The sequence below is a fragment of the Coturnix japonica genome, chromosome 2, assembly GCF_001577835.2.
Source record: "Coturnix japonica isolate 7356 chromosome 2, Coturnix japonica 2.1, whole genome shotgun sequence".
NCBI lineage: Eukaryota > Metazoa > Chordata > Aves > Galliformes > Phasianidae > Coturnix > Coturnix japonica.
Window position 1 is genome coordinate 10,194,083 of NC_029517.1, and position 18,974 is coordinate 10,213,056.

Here is an 18,974-nt window from a genome sequence, read left to right on the forward strand (position 1 = left end):
GGAGGAAGTGAAGGAAGGCAAGGAAGGGAGGAAGAAAAGAGGAAAGACAGAGGATTATTTACTTCTATTTCCATTGAATTCAATGGACAGGAAATGGGTGTCAGGTTACTCTACTAAAGTCCTTTTCTTATAATTCTGTTTTTGACAGACAAAATATAAAAGTAATTCAGGCATAATTTTCATTTGGAGGATTTATTTGAAGCTATATATAGGTGTGTGCTGTAGTTGCCGCAGCATGTTTATTTCCTACGATCCAGGTTTTTCACAAGTTTATTGCAGTCAACCATCAAGTCAGCCTTACAGACAATTATTACAGCTTTTCTCTCAGTTGTGAGACTTTAAAGTTCTTCTCTGTGGATGTTAGCTCTGCGCACCTAAGGTTATCAGAAATTAATACATTTTATAAAACTAAATTTATTCTATACTTTCTCCCATTCCTTAGATGACTGTAATATACATATATAAATATTATAATTTATTTTTTTTTTCCTGCTCATTCAAGTAAGTTCTAACATTTAGAACCAACTACTTGCAGTTGATATACACTCATAAACTACATCTGTATTTATTCTGGAGTTTCACATTTCTTTTAAAAACCTTTTAGAATAATTTCAGGCCTCATGAACCAATGTTGAATTGAAGGAGTTTTGTTGGTGGAGGAGAGGATTATTGTATCTGATAGTGTGTTATTTGTTAGAATGTATTGGGGGGAGGAGGGTGTCAGTGCCTTTGTGATCTTTACCAACAGTAATGAACCATGTCCAAATCTTCTTCATCTATATTCCCTAGTCAAAGATAAAGCATGGATGGTCTGAATGTACGTTAACATTTCCAGGAAAGTTTCTGTAACAAAAGAGGCCGGTTCTTCTAGCAGTACAACAATTAAAGTGAAAATGTTATACCTTTTAACAAACTAGGCTGCACAGGAGCTCACAGAGGAACTGCAAAAGCAGATGATGGAGACGCAAAATCTGTCTTCAGAAAGAGATTATAACAGCAAAAGAATACTAGAAAAAATTGTTTCACTCATCCTTGGACTGTTATTGTGGCTTATTTACCTGACAGTAAAGCTGAAGGTAACTCTCTCAAGATTTCTGTTTGGCAAAAATAACACCACTGAGACAAAGTACATGACTGTTCAGCAACAATTTGTTATGGTCTGCCCTCTAATGGCTACAAACCTGAAATGGGCAGTAAGTGGCAAAATCGTATCTGTAAATAACTAAATTGTGGAACTAAAGTTGTAGAACTACCCACTGGGCTTTCTAGTTCAAGAATCCAACCGCAGCATGCCTGTGGAATAACTGGATATTGCAGAGAGAAAAGAATGCAGTGTGAGATCAGATGACTTATAACCTAAAGCAGTGGGATACTTACAACAGCTGTTTAAAGCACTGTATCTTTGTTAAGAAATGTAAAGTCCTTGCTCAGGTCCATAACATCATTCCCTGGGAATCACCTTCTGCCTTTTTGCAAACTGTACGTTCTTTGAACCACTCCTAAATTTAAATAGTCCACTCAAGTGAGTGAAAGCCTTTAAAGGTCTCAAAGTACATCTGACTGCAGTCTGAAGGACTTATTGTCAGATAAGGCTTTTAGTTGTGAAAGGAGATGGAACAGCCTCAGGCTGCCCCCAAAGTGGAGTGTTTGTATAAAGAGTTGTTGTACCATAACCTTTTGCCCTCCTTGACTCATCCCCTGAAGAAAGAAATGCTTAACCACAGAAAGAAGAACGTCTAAGGCATGGAGTTTTTTTGATGTATTACATAAACCTAGAGGGAATGCCAGGAGGAAAGCTTACTATCTCAGCTGGGGGAAAGCCTATAAAGATCATGATTGCCATTAGCAAAACATTTTAACTAATTGCTCTTTCTTAGTATAGGAAGGAAAAGAAGCTAACATTTAGCACTCAGGATGAAACACAAATGAATACACAAGATTTTCAGTGTGATCAGAAAAGGCAAGGAGAACGTTAGCAGCCTAAAAAATTAAGAACCAGACCTCAAGGATCACTGCCAGAGCAAACATGATGTGGACAAAAAGTGCTGTGTGGCAGAGCATGTACAGAATAAAAAAATCTTGAGTGAAGATCTAAATGAAAAAAAAAAATGGCTGTTTGCTGAAAGCAGATGCATTTCTGGGAGATTTAAATACAATAAAGGCAGTTTAATTACAATAAAGACAGAGGGAGGTATTTACTATTATTCCTTACTATTTTTGAATTATTTCTTTATCAAACTGACCCATGGATTATCAAAAATCAGAGATATTCGGAAAGTGAAATACAATGAAGATGCACAGAAATGTATACATATATATATGCATAGAAACAGTATTTTACTCCGAAATCAAATTTAATAAAAATCTACTGACAGAGACAACTATAGCAAGTAATCAAAAGGAAACCCTATCAAAAAATGTGTTCTTGCCCTCTATGGTGGTGGTCATGAAATTTTACACAGATATCCTCTGACTGTCTTGGTTTGCTTCTAAGTATAAGAGTAGTACCTTAGCCAAAGTAAAGCAAATGTGTCAGTCTTGCACCATACATGCTGATACAAATTACAGCAGAAAACTGAATTTAGAAGAAGTCAGCTTAAGGCAGCTCATGAATTTTCCATCTTGCCTTTATTTATTTATTTATTTTTAAGCAAGTACTATGTCAAATTACAAGGGACCTGGATTTTTTTTAAATACATAGAGATAGGGAGAGGGGCAATGGAATACATGAATTTCCATCTGAACATGAGGAGAACTTCCCAGAGAGGTTGTGGAGCCTTCTTCTCTGGAGAAATTCAAAACACATTTCTATGCAACCTGCTGTAGGGAAACTGCTTTAGCAGGGGTTTGGCCTAGATGAACTTAGATCTTCCTTTCATACCCTACAATTGTATGATTCTGTAGTTCTGTGGTTCTGTGAAGAATTGGTCCTTTAGGCAAAAAAAAAAAAACAAAACAAAAATGGTGCTAGCAGCCTTGGAATATCTATAGCGTTAGACAAGTCTAAACTGGATTGTACATATCTGACAAACATCCTTGTCTCAGCTCATCACTTATAAAAGAATGATAAAATAAAAGATGTGCTTGGCATGTACGTTACACAGATAAATGAATATTGACTGTGATGCTGATATGCTAGCAGGCATCACAAAAGTATTAAATTTAAAATGTACTATTGTGATTTCAGTATGAGCTTCTGCATGACACAGGCTGCTGGACTTTTACGATATAATTTCTGCTTTCAATTCAGCAATTCTATTTGAATTAATTACTTTAAAAAAATGTTCAGATTTGTTTTTTAAAGTCCTCAATGAGTCTCTCCCACTGACCATGACAAGGTGCTGTCACCAGTTGCTAACTTTCTGGCAGAAGTTTTCAAATTATTTCTTTCTTTTGTTCTAACTACTATCCGATTGCATTTGTTACACTTAATATTTTCTTTCTATTATTAAATAAATTGGACTCTTTCCAGGCCCTACCATGAGGCGTATTTTCTGCTGACCACTTCCAAGCTCTTCTGTTCAGCATTAGTCACATCAGGAAAAAAAAAAACAAACAAACAGCACACAGTTCTCTACTCCTTCTCTGGGTTCCTAATCAAACTAGTTCTAGTGCAACATTATGTTTACTTGTACCAAAACACAGTAGTTTATTTATGTTGTCTAACAAGTGATGATACCTTTTCTAGTATCTAGATCTGATACTGATGAAGATATTATATTTACTAGATGTCACAGATCAAGATAGAATAGTTCTTAAATAGTTTGGAAGGAGAACCAAGAGTAAAAATTTAAAGTTAAATGTTGGTAGCCAGAATATATATATATATATATATTAATACATTTAAAGAAGAATAAAAATACATTCTAAATAAAGAAATGTATTCTCAAATGTTTAAAGCTGAATCTCACTCTTTTCAGAGACAGCCCGTGCTCTTCAGCATAAGCAGAGTTCCGTAACCATTGAACTGCAGACATTTGTCCTCTTTGCTTGTCTGCCTTTATCCCTTGTTGATTGATCCCATAAGAGTCTGGCTTTATTACTCTCTTTATTCCTTTTCATTGTTTGACATTCATTTTCTCTTAATAGCTTTAAGACTCCTCTGCTCAGAGTCTAAGACATTCTGCTTGGTTTTGATGGCATTTATCCATTTCCACTGACTGTAAGGATGGGTAGGTATCTCAGATGTTCAGAGTCAAGTTACTAGGTTGAATCTCTGGGTGTAGTGCTTCCTAAACTCACTGCCAAAGCACAAACTGTGATTATTTTCCTTTGACAATATGGTATTTAAAGCATTTAAAGTCATATACATAAACTAAAAATGCAATTTTAAACAGATACTCTTTTGAAATATCTATGAATAAATTTACTTTGTAACTTGTCTTCTAAAATGCTTTTTGCATGGTGGAGTTCAAAGTTGTTAGAGCAGCAAAATAAGGAAGATTTTCCTATTGCTTGGGATTCAGTTCACTGGCCCAGCAGCTAGTAGGCATGATGAAATCAAATTCTGCTTTGTGCTTTTGCTTAGCATGTTTATCAATACAAGATAAAGGAAATAATTTTTAGAGCCTCAGATGCGCTTAAACTATTTTACAGTCACTGTCAAAATAATTAGTTTCTTTAACTCTTCAGTTACATCATGCGTGGTAAGGAAAAAGTGATTAGAGTCGAGAGACAGTCCTTTGGAAAAATATCAAGGAGCATTTCTTCCAGTATAATGCATTGCCTAATATGTCAGCTACTCAGATTTCATTAAAGCTGATTCTATCTCATGTAAAGGTTTATAGAGAACTATGGCATGGCCAATGGTTACAAGATAAGCAGCTGACAAAACTATTTAACTACAATACACTGTGCAGCTACTGGAACTGCCATTAAATGTTCACAATATTTCTTTGTCAACATCACTGCTCTTTTTTGCTTGTGACTTGTTTTTCGTTAATGATCTTACTGAACTATAGAATCTCCTGATTTTCTCAGAGATTTAAAATGGACAGCTTGAATTTTCTGACTTTATGAAAATGAAATGGAAATTTGTGAAAATTTTTGGACAAATACTGTTTTCTTATTTAATTTCTATGTATTTTTTGCACTCTTTGTATCTTTCCTTTAAGAAAGATTTATGAATTATTATGGAGAACTACAGATTTTGTGAACTTCTACAGAAAAAAAATGGATGCTTAATCTTAGAGTTGAGAATGGGAACTTTTTTATTTTTTTTGTATGCAGAGATGTGAGGTTGTCTGTACCACCCAGAACTGTTCAGCAGCCTGCAGAAATCACCAAGTCTGTCCTCTCTCTTGGAAGATATAAATTTCCTAAAAAGTCAGTATAGGAAGGAATCTTTTTTTTATTTTTTGAAAAGACAAATGTCGAACTGAGGATTGTATGAAGGAGGAGAGGCAGACAACAAAATAACCAACAAAATCTATACAGATGACTTGCAAGGAAAACAAACACCACACTAAGTGGTAGTGACAGTTCAAAAAGAAGATACTTCCTTGCTAAAACTGAGCCAGTTTTACATATTTTTACTAACTTATCTGACATCTTTCCTCTGTAGGAGTGCGAAGATAGCAATAACAATGTTTTAAGATCCTTCTATTTTATCATAACAGGGTTGTTTGAAGAAGAAGAGCAATTAAACAAATATATGCTCAGTTATATTAATATAACTGTTCTCCTTGTTAAATAATCTTAGTTAAGCCAGCTAAATGATTTCACAGCTGTGTATTGGCTCTTTGATAAAAACAGAGAAAGCCTGCTTCCTAAAATTAATGCATCTAGCAATCAATACATTTGGCTGAAGCCAGGCAAATTGCCATTAGGTACTGCATAAATTCTTCTCCTGAGAAGGTCTCCGAAATGTAATGTGTAGTTTTCAGGTGATGATCTCCAGAGGCTGCTAATCACATTGTATCATGGGCACACAGGCATCTTCAGGCTGACTGCAAGACTCGTTGGCAAGAATTATGGAAAAAGCAGAGACACAGGGTGGCAAACAGCACAAGCAGTCATAAGCATTTTTCTCATATTTAGTAGAGCTGCACTGAAAGGAAGTAAGGCAGAGCTGACAAGTGGGTAAGAAATGCAAGTTGCTGACACCTAAAAGTGACAACTGCAAGTTGATGCTGAGCCATATTGCATTTCCTCTTCCTGTACTGTAGCCTACACACTGTAACCGGAACAAAGCACCCCAGTATCTTCCTCAGAAAAAAAGTTATGTTGAGGAAGAAACAGCACTCACTGGACCCTGGATGCTGGCATCCAAACCTCCCCAACATTTAAGTCCTGTTATGCTTCCAACTCAAGAAACAGATGTAGTTCAGTCTCTTCAGCCAAGGGTCTGCCCTGGAGTCAAGTCATACACATCTTGAATATAATAGTCAGGGGCTTTCTGACCCAATGTCTGTATAACTATGTTGTTGGCAGTGTGAAAAAAAAATGGTGAATTATGTAATTTGAAGAACAAAATAAGTTTTACCTTTTCTCACTTTTTTTTTTCTTTTTAGCTTAATTCTGTCACAGTTTAAAATGAAATAATTAGAAGGGTTTGAGTGATCCACTGTAAAGTAAAGGGTTAATAAATTATATGTTTTTATATGGTAGGTAATCGAGAATCATTCAGGTACTTTTTGAATCACTGTAAGTATTATTTTAATCAGGTTGCTGAACCATTGGTTTCAGATACAATAAAAACACCAATGTAAATCATAGAAATCATTTTGTAATACTGAATTTGACTAATATTCCCAAATCACTTAGTGGAGCACAGTACAAGTACCAAGACAAATCATGTATTAAAGAAAGGAAGAGAGTAAAAGCAACATGAAACACATGAAGTCTAATATTAAAAGCATTTAGAAAGAGCAAGTATATGCATTTGTTACTTATGAAAGTAAAAGCCTTAATTATGCAAGAAAACAAACAAACAAACAAAAAAACAGCACAAAACCTCCAAATTTCTCTTTGCTAAATTTCAGTTACTTGGAAGAATCAGCTACAGTGCCCTTTCTCATGCATTGTTATACAAAGTCAAATGAATTCCATGGGACAACTATTGCATTACGGCACTATCAGGAAAGAGTCAGTGCAGAACTAGTGGATCCTGACTAGTTTGCAACCAACATCAAGGAAATGCCACAGGCAGGTCAGCTGCAAATTTGTTCTGAAATAGCTGGCAGCATGGCTTTGACCAAGACAGAAGTCCCTAAGTGTCGTAAAGATATTTTCTTATGTGAAACGACAAAAAATATCCTGAGGTAAGAGTAGTCTAGCAGCAGCACCAGTAGAAAAAAAATGCAATTTGCTGAAAAAAACCCACCCCACCCTAAGTTTGAACATTAGATTTTGGGGAGAGAAGCTTTCACATTTTTTTTTCTTGTTACAGAAAAAAAGAATGGGTTAAAAAAAAAAAAAAAAAAAAAAAAAAAAGAAGAAGAAGGAAAGGAAGAAAAGAACAGAAAGAACAGGAAGCAAAAGAGAATAGAATAGACAATTTTAAAATTATGTAAAAATAATCAAGTAGATGTTCTTCCAGGCTTGTACTCTCAGCTAAGAAAGATTTTACATCCAGATTACAAAGACACTGACAATAGGGCTTAACAATGACAGTGCATACATAACCCTAACTACAGCCATTTGACTGGCATTTCAGTATTACTGTATGCAACTGAGAGCCTTCCAATCAGCCAGAACAGTGGGATCCACTGAGGAATCGTGATCAAGTAGCTATTAGGCCAAGTGGTATTGTCAGAATTTCTCAATTTATGCAGCTTCTTTCAGATATCTGAGTCCTGAAGCTTCCAAATATCTGAAGGGTTCAATATCGAATAGAACATGTATTTAAGGAAAATTGTCCCCCAAATTACTATGCTATTGTCATTTGTTCTTTTCCAGATCACTTAAAGGGTAAAGTGGAGACTATTTTTAAAATTCAATACAAAAAAAAAAAAAAATTACAACTGAAGTTTCTTTAGGAAAAAGTTCATTTAACCAGCTGCATCTCTCTTTTGTACTCTGCTCAGATGTTAACTTGAATTACAGCTTCCATCTTTCTCATGCATTTTTGTTGTCTGTCATTTGCGTTTTGTGAAACTTAGCACAGTTTTAGATTTGAACTGATTTATACTCCTTTGGCCAAGCCTGAGGCCTTCCAAACTCTTCTGGAAAAATACCACATTCACAATCACTCTGGCAAGGTTCTGCTTGGATTCCTTTCAAGTAACACAAAAGCTGTGCAGCATGTTATTTAATGCCTTATCCTTTTCTCATTGAAGTCTGCTGCAGAGCTCCGATTGACTTTGCTGGGAGCAAAAAAAGAACCCCAAATGCCAAACTGATTTGGCTACTGCTTTAATAAGGGGATTTTGCAGCATGTGGTATAATCAATCTTTGTACAAGCTCAGCACTGGGAAAACTATGCACCCTGACAATCTGCTTTTCCCATGATCTGCTGGCCAATTCTTGCCTGCCTATGCATCCAGGAAGTAGTCTACACTCAATTTGTCTGTCTGCAGTACTGCAAGTGCTTAGGACCACAGAGAGGGAAAGACTCTTGGATCCTAGAAAAGCAACAGTGTCTAACATGACAGTAAGTGAGCATTCTAAACACAAGATTTAGCAGTTCTTATCTGGATACACATGTAGAAGCTTGTTACGATCCTTTGCTCAGATATAAGGGAAAAGAACTGAACAGAACTGAAAGAACTTAGATTAAAATTTCATTGCACAAGCTGCAGCTGCATTGGGTAGATGAGAGTCATTAGCTCTTAATGTAGAAAGAAACTATATTTTGCCATCAAGGCATCACTTGCAGCAGCAAGCTATTGCATTGGAGCATTGTGGTCATGATGTATATGCCATTAGTAACAGAAATCTTGTCTGTAGAAGTTATTATATCAGTTGTCTTGTTTTCATGCAAATACGAAATCAGGGACTGCTGATCTAGAGCCACAAGGGCACCATCACTTTCCCAAATGTATAATAAAATCCACTTTAATAAATTTTATTTACAATTGTCTAAAGACGGGACGAAAAAAGTTAGAGAAATGTGGGTACCTCCAGGTAAAGAGGCTTTTACATGTGTTCAGGGAGCAATGAAACTTGATAATCATTACTTTGGTGAGCCTTAATCAGCCATAAGCTGTGCTATGCTTGCTCATATATAACTGCAAGCTGCATTAACTAGTGGTAGTGGGGAAGAGTGACAGCTACAAGTTGTGCTGACTGGGAGGGAGCAATAGAAAACTGTGGATTCGGGATCCACTTACCACATTTTAAAGTAACTACTTTTCAGTGAAGACACCATCATCAGATTGTTCTTCCCTTTAGTGGGAGCCACTTTGCCTCTCCTTCAGAAAAAACAAAAATGGGTAGTAATTTTTTAGTGACTGTTTTGTTCTATTAGCAAACGAAATGATAAGGAAATGTCACAAAACAGAAAGTGAATACCCACAGGCTCTGCTGCTGCTAGGATGTCAGTCACAAAATTCACCGCAAGAAGTGTGATACTGTTGGTGCTCATGTAGAGACAGTCAGGGGAACAGTAAAACGAAACAACAGTGCCTAGAAGAGGAAATATAGAAATGAAGACTCATGGGGGAAAAATAAATAACAATTTTTAAATACCTATTAATAAGGGATTTTATTGCTGGTTAATATTTTTAGCTGTGAATTCACGTGCCTGTTGATTGACATTTATGTATACACAAAATACAAATTTCATTAACGTATTTGAAGTTTCCTAACTCAGTAATCACATCATTTTGAAATGAGAAAAATATTGTAAAAGGAATCATTAACTTCAATCTTGAAATGATGTTATAATTTTCTTTTATTATTTTCTTTCATTATTCAGGATTTAAAGCTTCAGTCTCTTCAGCTAATTCTAAGTTTTGATCTCCAGGCAGAACAGAATAATGTGTAACTTCGGTGGTTTTGCATAGAACTGAAGCTATATTATTGTCTGGTCCATCTCTTAGACCAACTGAATATGATAAAATGGAATTAAAAAAAGAGAGGATTGGAAGGAATAGCACTGTTTAGTTGCATGGTTTGAATGTAACACTATTTGTTCACTAATTACCAGTTTAAAAGTGAGTGTAAGTAGATAAAAAGTGATTGGGCTTATTGATTTTCACACTGAAGCATGGTGGGAAGAGGGCGCAGTTAAATTCCTGATTCAATAAGAATCAACATTTACTGTATGGAACAAATTTAATTATTGAAATAATTAAATAAATCAGAAAGATAACAGATAGTGTTAGATGCCAACTTCAAGAGAACCTATAGCTAAGGATGTGAGTGAAAATGTCCAAGTCCGTGTCTCCGTTTTAATAAAGACAATGTCATTGAGTGTTTCTGCCCACCTTTGAATGGTGCCTTACAAAAATGTCTCTAAATAAAAGTAGATTATCACACTCCTGAAACACTAGAGAATGTGAAGTTAAAAGCAGGATACTCAAACACGGGTTTGAATGGTCACTGTGTGCAAGGCTGTATAGCAAGTTCCTATAAGTTTCCCACCCTTACTCTTGGGACTTTTTCCAGGGATTTCACAGGAAATATATGCAAAGCAAGAAATATGCCTGGCTATGTGTAAGAATTTCAAAGTATGTCATGTAGTAATTAGAAGCAATATTTTCTATCTCTCCATATCCAGATATATTTTAGCATATTCTGAACAGGACTGCATTTGGCAATGCACATAGCCTGTTTGAAATATCTCAACAAGTCTCCAGAACAGAGACTGAGAGATGATAATAATCTCCCACACAATTATTTATCTGTACTGCACAGACTGAAGAAAGCTTTGTCCTTTTTATTTGGGACAGATTAATCAGATGTCTTTGAATATGCTGGGTAGAATAAAGTAAGCTTAATAAACATGCAGTGGCTGAAAACTTCTTTGTAATAGCTCAATATTTGTTTCCCTTTCTTTTCTTAATGCCTTTGAAAGAAACCATTTGAAGCTCTGTGGTGTCTGAACTTCTCCTGCACTGAAGTGCGTATAGAGATGAGAAGAAAAGCCAAGCTGACTATTGTGATCATGCTTTTCTTTTTGGTTTGAGAGATAAGGCTCCACAGAAATCTGCCATGTGGTACTGAATTTAAGAAGATGAGCAAGGCAATGGCTTGAAACTTCAGGCTTTCAATAATGCTCCTATATTTATATGAAGATACAATAATAGTAGGGAAAAAGCCTCTGCCCCAGTAAAAAAAAAAAAAAAGGGAGGAACTAATCCTCTACCACCGTCTACAATGGGAGTTTTGTTGTTTACTTAAGTGGAATCAGAAGATAGTATAGAGAATAGCATCCTCAGTTCAGCACACACAAGAAAAAAGGTTAAAAAGACACTCTTCTTCAGTGCCTCCAATACTCAGATATTTAGATTTGTTAGTTTTTATACCACTTTTCTCTTTATACCCACAGTTTAAAAATCAGGCTTCATTGGTTTTGTTTTGGTTTTGTTTTGTTTTTTTTTTTGTTCATTTGTTTTGGGCTTGTTGTTGTTTTTTGTTGTTGTTGTTGTTGTTGTTTTTGTTTTTTGTTAGATTATTTATTTTTCAAATGAATCAGTTTCTAATTTGCATATGTTTACTATGTCATTCCTGAGAATTGCTTCACCAAAGCAAGTAGTTTTACCTGCAAATTTGTAACTTCTATAGATGCATTTTTATGCATTGTGTATCTAGACATACAGTTTAATTTTTATATGTTTCTATACCTATATATAAATTACTTACTGGAAGTGAAATTGTTTTATATGTTTTAGCTGACATTTAAGTTTTCTAGTCTTCAATCACAATCACAATAACAGCCACCATTGTATAAAAGAAAATTCTAACTACATGTTACTTTTCACATCTAAATGAATATTTCAAACATTTAATAATTCATAAAGTATGTAACCAGTCAGTGATTCAGAATCAGTTTCTTTTCTACAATGTTTGAATTACTTTGGTCATTCATATCAAGAAAGGGAAAACAGACTAGAAAGGATTAATCTGAAAACACAACAATTCAACCTCCTTTACAAAGGAGTTTTCAGTCTAGTCTGTGTGCCATCTTAATAACTCAACCTATGAAAATTAACCAATATGATTTTACTTAATATTAGATAAATTAAAAATCATGTCTATGAGCATTCTACTTTCTGTTACCACCACAACTCATTCTTTTGCAGTCTAATATTTCTTTACAAAATTATGAAAGAAGTACGAATAATAAGGTATTAGAAAGTAACTGTGTGTTATTTCTGTATTTTTAAACTATCCTGCTTTTCTTTAGCTACATCTGAAGATTTTTTACTTGAAGATGCATTTCCTGAAATGTCGGCGATGCCATTTAAACTAACAAAAAACCACCACATTTTAACAGTAAAGATAGTTGAGCTCTGGAGCTGTGAGCTTTGAGAGTTTCTGGATGTGTGAGCTTTGAGAGTTTGAAAGGCATTGTTTTAGATGATCTCCAAAAAACCTTGCCAACCTTGGCCACTCTGTGATGTTAAAAATTACTCTGGTGTGGCTTAGCCCAGAACCCAGCTCCTGAACAGTGTTCGTATATACAGGAAAACAAAATAAGCATTCCCTTGTATCACCTGCAGGAGAATATAACTTTTTGTTTTGTTAAAAGGAGATATAAGAATGTTGTTACGGTGGTTGCAAATAATACACATGTATTGTACAGAACTAATGCAAATAAGAAGAGACTTCTAATTTTAAAATGTGAACAAAATGGGAGCGAATTCTACTTTTTACTGACAGATTTCTTGTCTAATTGAAATTGCTTTCCATAACCTGTTCAAGTCTTGTCTGTTCATGAACCATGCAAATGTAGTTTGATTTCTGTGCACCAGATCCAGTACCCACAAGGCAAATAACTCACCACCCTACAAAAAATCATCTCATTACAATAGACTACTGCAGGGGAGAATGGTATAAGAATATCTCTGTTACAGTCTGAAGGTTTGACATACACAGGACAGTTCTTAATCCTGGGTTTGTTTGATGCAGAATCACATACAGGCACAGATTTTATCTTGGATAAGAATGAGAAGACAATTTCTGTTAAATTAGCCAGACCACACAGAAACAGAAGTTATGCTTCTTTTATGTTCATTGTGGAACTACAAATAGTATCAGAAGTGTGACAGAAATAAAGCAGTATGGATGGACATTTAGTCTCACACAAGTTTATCTGATAAAAAGTATTCTTAACATCTCAGAATAAACAAACTGAACGCTTATCAACTAAATACTCATGCAGTATGTGTTTTAATCTTGGACACTAATATTGTACTTATTTTACTGCCAAACTCCAGTCAATTTGTGGACTGCAAACACAATCTGGAGCAGACTCTGCTGCCTAAGAGAATGCAAGGCAGGGATAAGAGGTCTGAGCTTTATCTTCTGGGTTACACAGTTATCAGCCATCGTCTCAAACAGGATTAGCCTGTTCTGCATCAAAATCTATGGATTGGAACAAGCTGCCCAGTGAAGTGATGGAGTCACTATCCCTGGAGGGATTCTGGATGAGGCACTTACAAACATAGTTTAGTGGGCATGGTTGTGATGGACAAGGCGACCTTAGTGGTCTTTTCTGACCACAGTGAATCTTTGATTCTATGATTGCTGTTTATTTTCAGTGCTGAGATCACAGACAGACCTCCCTGTCCCTACCCATCCCTTGGGTTATCTGCATCCTGGCCCAGGATCCCATTTCAGGCCATCAGCCCCTGCTGCAGTGAGGCCACAGGAAAGCTGATCTCCAGCTTCCCACAGCCCTGCCTTGCCCACCAATGGGCCACACCCAGCCTGGCCCATTCAGAGGCCAACATCCCAGAGCAGTCTCAACTCATCCCTATCCCCAATGCTGCGGATGTGCCAGTGCCCTCAACAGCCCTACTCCTGGCTGGGAGTGGGACCTGGCTTCCCTGGAGGTCTCTGAAACCTGTTAAATAGCAATGCAAACACGTTTATCTCCCTGTTCATTAACTGCTAACTTCTTGCTATTCTTTATTTGTGGCCAGCAAAGATACATGGCATTATTCTTTCATCATGCCTGAATGACAAGCTGTTAAAGAACAAACATTTTCATTTAAAAAAGGAAAAAAACAAATAGTAAATATGTCCTTCTTGCATATCAATAATGTTCTTTTTTGGCATACAGATTTTCACTGCTTACATGGAGAATGACCTAACCTGAAGCAGTCATGTAAATAGAAAGCCACTGTGAAAATAAGGTAAAAGAAGTACAAGGACGAATAACCTATGTCTGAAAACGAACAACATCTGATGTACAAACAGCAGCTCCCCAAGGCCAGCCCCTCGCCTGCAGGTGTCTGCTGCTGTTCTGTAAGACAAGCTTGTACAAGACATATTGAGCACACCACTGCAGGTTTTCAAGCCTTGCCTATACTGACAGAATTACTTTCTGTACCTACAATGAAAGGAAGTATATTTTGACTGACAAAATGTGTAAGAGGTTCAGAATGCAAGAAATGTCCTTCCCCTCCACCCTTACTGACATTTTACAGACAGAACTTTTGAAGAAGAAAACCCTTTTTAAAAAGGAATATCCAGTGAGTATTTACAGTGTTTACTAAGTTACTAAGTTTATTTTCTAATGTTTTTAATGAGTCTACAGAAAACATGTTTTCAGCAAGGCAAATATATCTGATGGTACACAGAATTTATAATCACTGAAAATGATCAAGAAAATCCAACCTGAAAGAAACATTCATTTCTTTGCAAGTGAAGGCAAGAAGTCAGCTTTAGACATGTTTATAGTATCCTCTAGTGGAAATAGATAGCAATAACACTTATTTACTGAAATAGTAAAGTATATATTTTGTTACCTGTTGTAATTTCATATGAAGCTACAATTAAAATTGATTTAAAAGATCTTAGAAGTTTTCTTCAAGAAAAAAAAATAAATAAAATAAAATAAACAGAAAAAAAATAACAAACAGAATTTTGTTATTTTGCATATTTTGTTTTAGCTTTCTCAAGAAACCAAGAAAAACAAACAAACAAACAAACAAACAAACAATAAATATGAATTCTTTCCAGCTAGTTGGAGAGAAACATTCCCAAAGATACAGATTTTCATTACTTTATTTTAATATCATACATACCTCTATTTCTGTTTTGTAAGAATTGGAAGCATGTTATTAATCAGTTATTAATCTAATCTGTTTATTAGGTTACCTAATGGTATTCATCACAAATGTTTTTCAGAAGAATCATTAATATCCCTTGGAAACACAGGCTAACATTGAAGAATGTCAAGGGAAGGCATTTTTATTAAGATGAAAATTATTGAAGAATTAGCTTCAGTGATCATCGAACAGCAAAATCTTTTCTTCTCCAGGACAATATCATAAATAGATTATTAAATCTAACTAAACTCTTGGCAGGTAAGAGCTAACTGAAACTTTAAACACATTGCTTATTGTCACTGAAACAGAAAAAATATATATTTATGATGAAAACAAATATCTGAAATTCTTAAAGTCCAATTTAACACTAATTAGAGTGAAGGAAATAATTTTGTTTTGATTTGAGATCATAATACTTCCAGCGATCATTGTTATATTGATTACATTGAGAAACACACATACTATCTGACCACAAGTCACTGACAAAAGGAAAAAAAAACATGCATTTTATTCATATTCACGTATGTCAGCTTCATAGTGGGCATAGTGGACAATAACTTTCACGCAATCAGTTGTCACTCTTCAGAGTAAGATTTCAAACAAATGAAGATAACAGTTTTGGTGTTGTGACCACTCCTATGTACTGTTGGTCAGGATGTCCCTCCTTCTCTTACCTGAGAAATAATGTACAAAGTCTGCATCAAGATTTTCTACAGATGCTCATAAGATCACAGAAATGACCTAAGAGCTAATGGTTGTTTCATAGTTTGGCTGATTTTTCAATAGTAAATACACTAAAATAATTACTTTTACTATTTTTTTCTGTCTTAGTGAGCAGAGCCAGTTCCTCCAGGGACCTAACAAGCACCAGGATAGGTGCCAGAACAGAATAAGAAGGCTGTGCCTGAGAGCAGTGTATAGGACAGTATCCATACTCTAGGAATGAGATGTTAAATCAGCTGAAACACATTCTTAAATACACCCTAACAGAGAACTGCCCATCAGCATATATTCACCACCATGTCTATGTTGAACAGTTTATAGTGCAAGATCTAAGAGAGCACTGATCAATCCTACAGGCTCACATAATCCATTTGAAGGTCAGTAGAAAAGAGGAAATGTACTGAAGATTTACTTTATGCTATTAAATACAGTTCTGTGAAAGAAATATTGTGACAAAATAAGGAAGTAGGTGAGTGATATATTTCTTTCAGAACTGGTCAGCAAAACTGCATTAACATGAACAGCTATATTTGAATTACTGAAAACCAAGTGTGCAGAAATCCAGGGAGCCTTAAAGTTCCTAGAAAAGGTCTAGAAAAGGTACAACAGTTAATTCATCAAGTCAAGCTCAAGTCATTTAATCTTGGTTATGAGTTCATCACCATAGAATGTACATGCCTGGAAAATTAAATGAAGGAGATACATTATCTGTGGAAGAGCTTGTAAAGACCTCAGCAGAACTAACTTACTGAAACCTATGAGTATAAATATTTGGAAAGGCATATTATTTTCAGTTAAAAGATAAGCAAGGCAAGGAGAGAGAGATCACAGGTGGGTAGCTCTTTAGCATGAAGATTCCTGTAGAATCATTAGACAGATTACTATGGTCCATTAGTTATTTTAGGCCACAGAAGTGAAACAGAGTGCAATTTCCCAGGCAAAGGTATCAAAATTCATTGGCTCATAGGAGAACATAGATACAGAACAAGAAAGGATTGTAGCTCAGAAAGTGGAGCAACATACATTGCAGTAACAACCAACTAATATGTCTCTATTTCATGAATTTAGCATCCTTGATGTTCTTTAAAATGTTGGGAGAGCACAATAGATTAGCCTTCTGGGTGCATCTGTCTTGTGTGACCGGCACATAGGAAGTGACTAATCCAACTCATATTGTTTTTTCTCCATAAGAGTGCTGATAAACCCTCCATTAGGATTGAAAGCGCCTCTAGGCTCTGACAGTCTTGTTGCTATTTAATCCTAAATGAAGTGTGTCTTATCAATTCATTCCATGCCATGACCCTGGTCAAGGTTAGATGAGGGTCTAGCTCAAAAAGAACAAGAGGTAGTTAGAAGTATTATTTTTCCTTGACTAAGAAAGCAGTGAAGTACACAATGGTAACAATCCTTTTCTGCAAATATGTTCCACAAGATATGTTCCATTTACTCATTAAGAGAATATTCAAATTTTTTCAGTAACATTTTAAAATTATATTAGGCTCTTTCTTTCCTATACTTTTTAAAGATGAAATTAAAGTAAGGGTTTTATGGTTTTTTTAGTAAATCCTGTCTATGGGAAATCCATTTAAATTAATGCCACTCCTTTTTCAAAAGTCTTTTAGTATCAAAGAAGAAAGTGAGTCACATGGTAAAATTGTTCTGCATGTTATTATGGAGATGAGCCAGCTCTCTCCTACTGTCCGTTAATGCATCTGTCTAGTGAAGAAGGAAAAAAAAAAAAAAAAAAAAATCCTAATTCTGGGGAACTGATCAGATTACAATAGTTTTCATGTGAGGGCTTTGATTATTATTATTTTTTCTAAGAATAAAAATTTATTTTTCTCAAGATATGTGTAACAGTGCTCCAGCCCCCCCCACTTTATGCATTCCCATCTGGCAATTCTTCTCTATATGTACATTGCACTTCCTGATTAATTGGCTATTGGGTCCAAAAAAACCCACCAACTATAACTGATACACCATTCATGAAGTATTACAAGGCCAGTGAACTGTCAGACTGCTGCACCTTTGAGAATACTGTTACTATCTGCCAAAGAGAAAAGTACTACACATTTTATTTTGTAGATTTCTAAGCTAAATTGTCACTTGAAAACAATGGGACTGTGACCAAGGTTGCCAACAGAATTTCATCATTGTGCTAAACTGACTTGTACTGATTTGTTGACTTGTACAACAACAACAACAACAAAAAGTTGTTTGATTCAAAGCCAAGATAAGTTTCTTTATCATTCTATGTATCTAAAGATAGAGCCTTGCAAAGGGATGGTGCAACAGATGGCTGCAATCAACAGAGAAGACAGGCAAATTATGAATAGATAGACATGGGAAAGAAATAATATTATATGTTCATATACAAAACACGGTCTTCTAAACTCATTATCCACCTTTAGATTTGTTTTGATTAAAAAAAAAAAAAAATTACAGGTGTATAAGATTCCTGTTAGTCTCAGGGATAATTGGACATGTCGATCACTCAGTAATAGAAGAGTAAAAATCAACATCTGCAGCCCTGTTGGGAAGCAGGCTGAGCATAGTCTGGGTTCTAGAGTACAGTCACTAGCAACAAAAGAGTGTTAACACATGGCCATCAACACTGTTATACCAACATATGTTTCTATTATAATGAACGTCAAGCTCACTTAGAAAAAATATTACATCTATCAAAATTGAATGGCCAGCTGAAATCCTGAAAATGGCCTTTGGGATAGATTTTGACCATTAATTTCACCAGTAACATATGCACATCTGTTAAATAGACTGATTGATTTATCCAGTGTCTATTTCAGCAGTTATCCTACTATCCTTACTCAAGACCAGAACTGGAAATGGAAATATGTGAGGCTAGAAGCACTGAAGCTATACTACAAGGTCACAAGAGGAAACATACTATGGACTTTTTGTGTGGCATTGAACAATGTCAAGTAATCCAAGCAGCAGAAAAATACTACTTTTTATACAGTCACTCTAAATGCAAGTGAACCTCTCTGAAATTATTCATTCTAAAGTTCTGATCATCTAATTTTCTCTGTGGTAATTATAATAACAGTAGTTACAGATTAGTTTCAT

At 35.4% G+C, this 18,974-nt stretch overlaps 1 protein-coding gene across 12 annotated transcripts in view; it reads right to left on the reverse strand.

The window, feature by feature from the left end:
- LOC107308909 overlaps window positions 1–18,974 on the reverse strand; it is a 71,683-nt gene that overhangs the window by 8,902 nt on the left and 43,807 nt on the right. For 8 of the 12 annotated variants that reach the window (XR_004306343.1, XR_004306341.1, XR_001552992.1 and 5 more), the window contains 2 exons: window positions 9,458–9,567; window positions 9,273–9,353 (listed from right to left, as the gene is read on the reverse strand). The exons of 3 other annotated variants lie outside the window; for them this stretch is intronic. The gene's annotated coding sequence lies outside the window, so the exon portion shown is untranslated. Of the gene's footprint in view, window positions 1–164; window positions 375–9,272; window positions 9,354–9,457; window positions 9,568–18,974 lie in introns of those variants that run through there. One more of the 12 variants, XR_004306342.1, reaches the window with a different exon arrangement.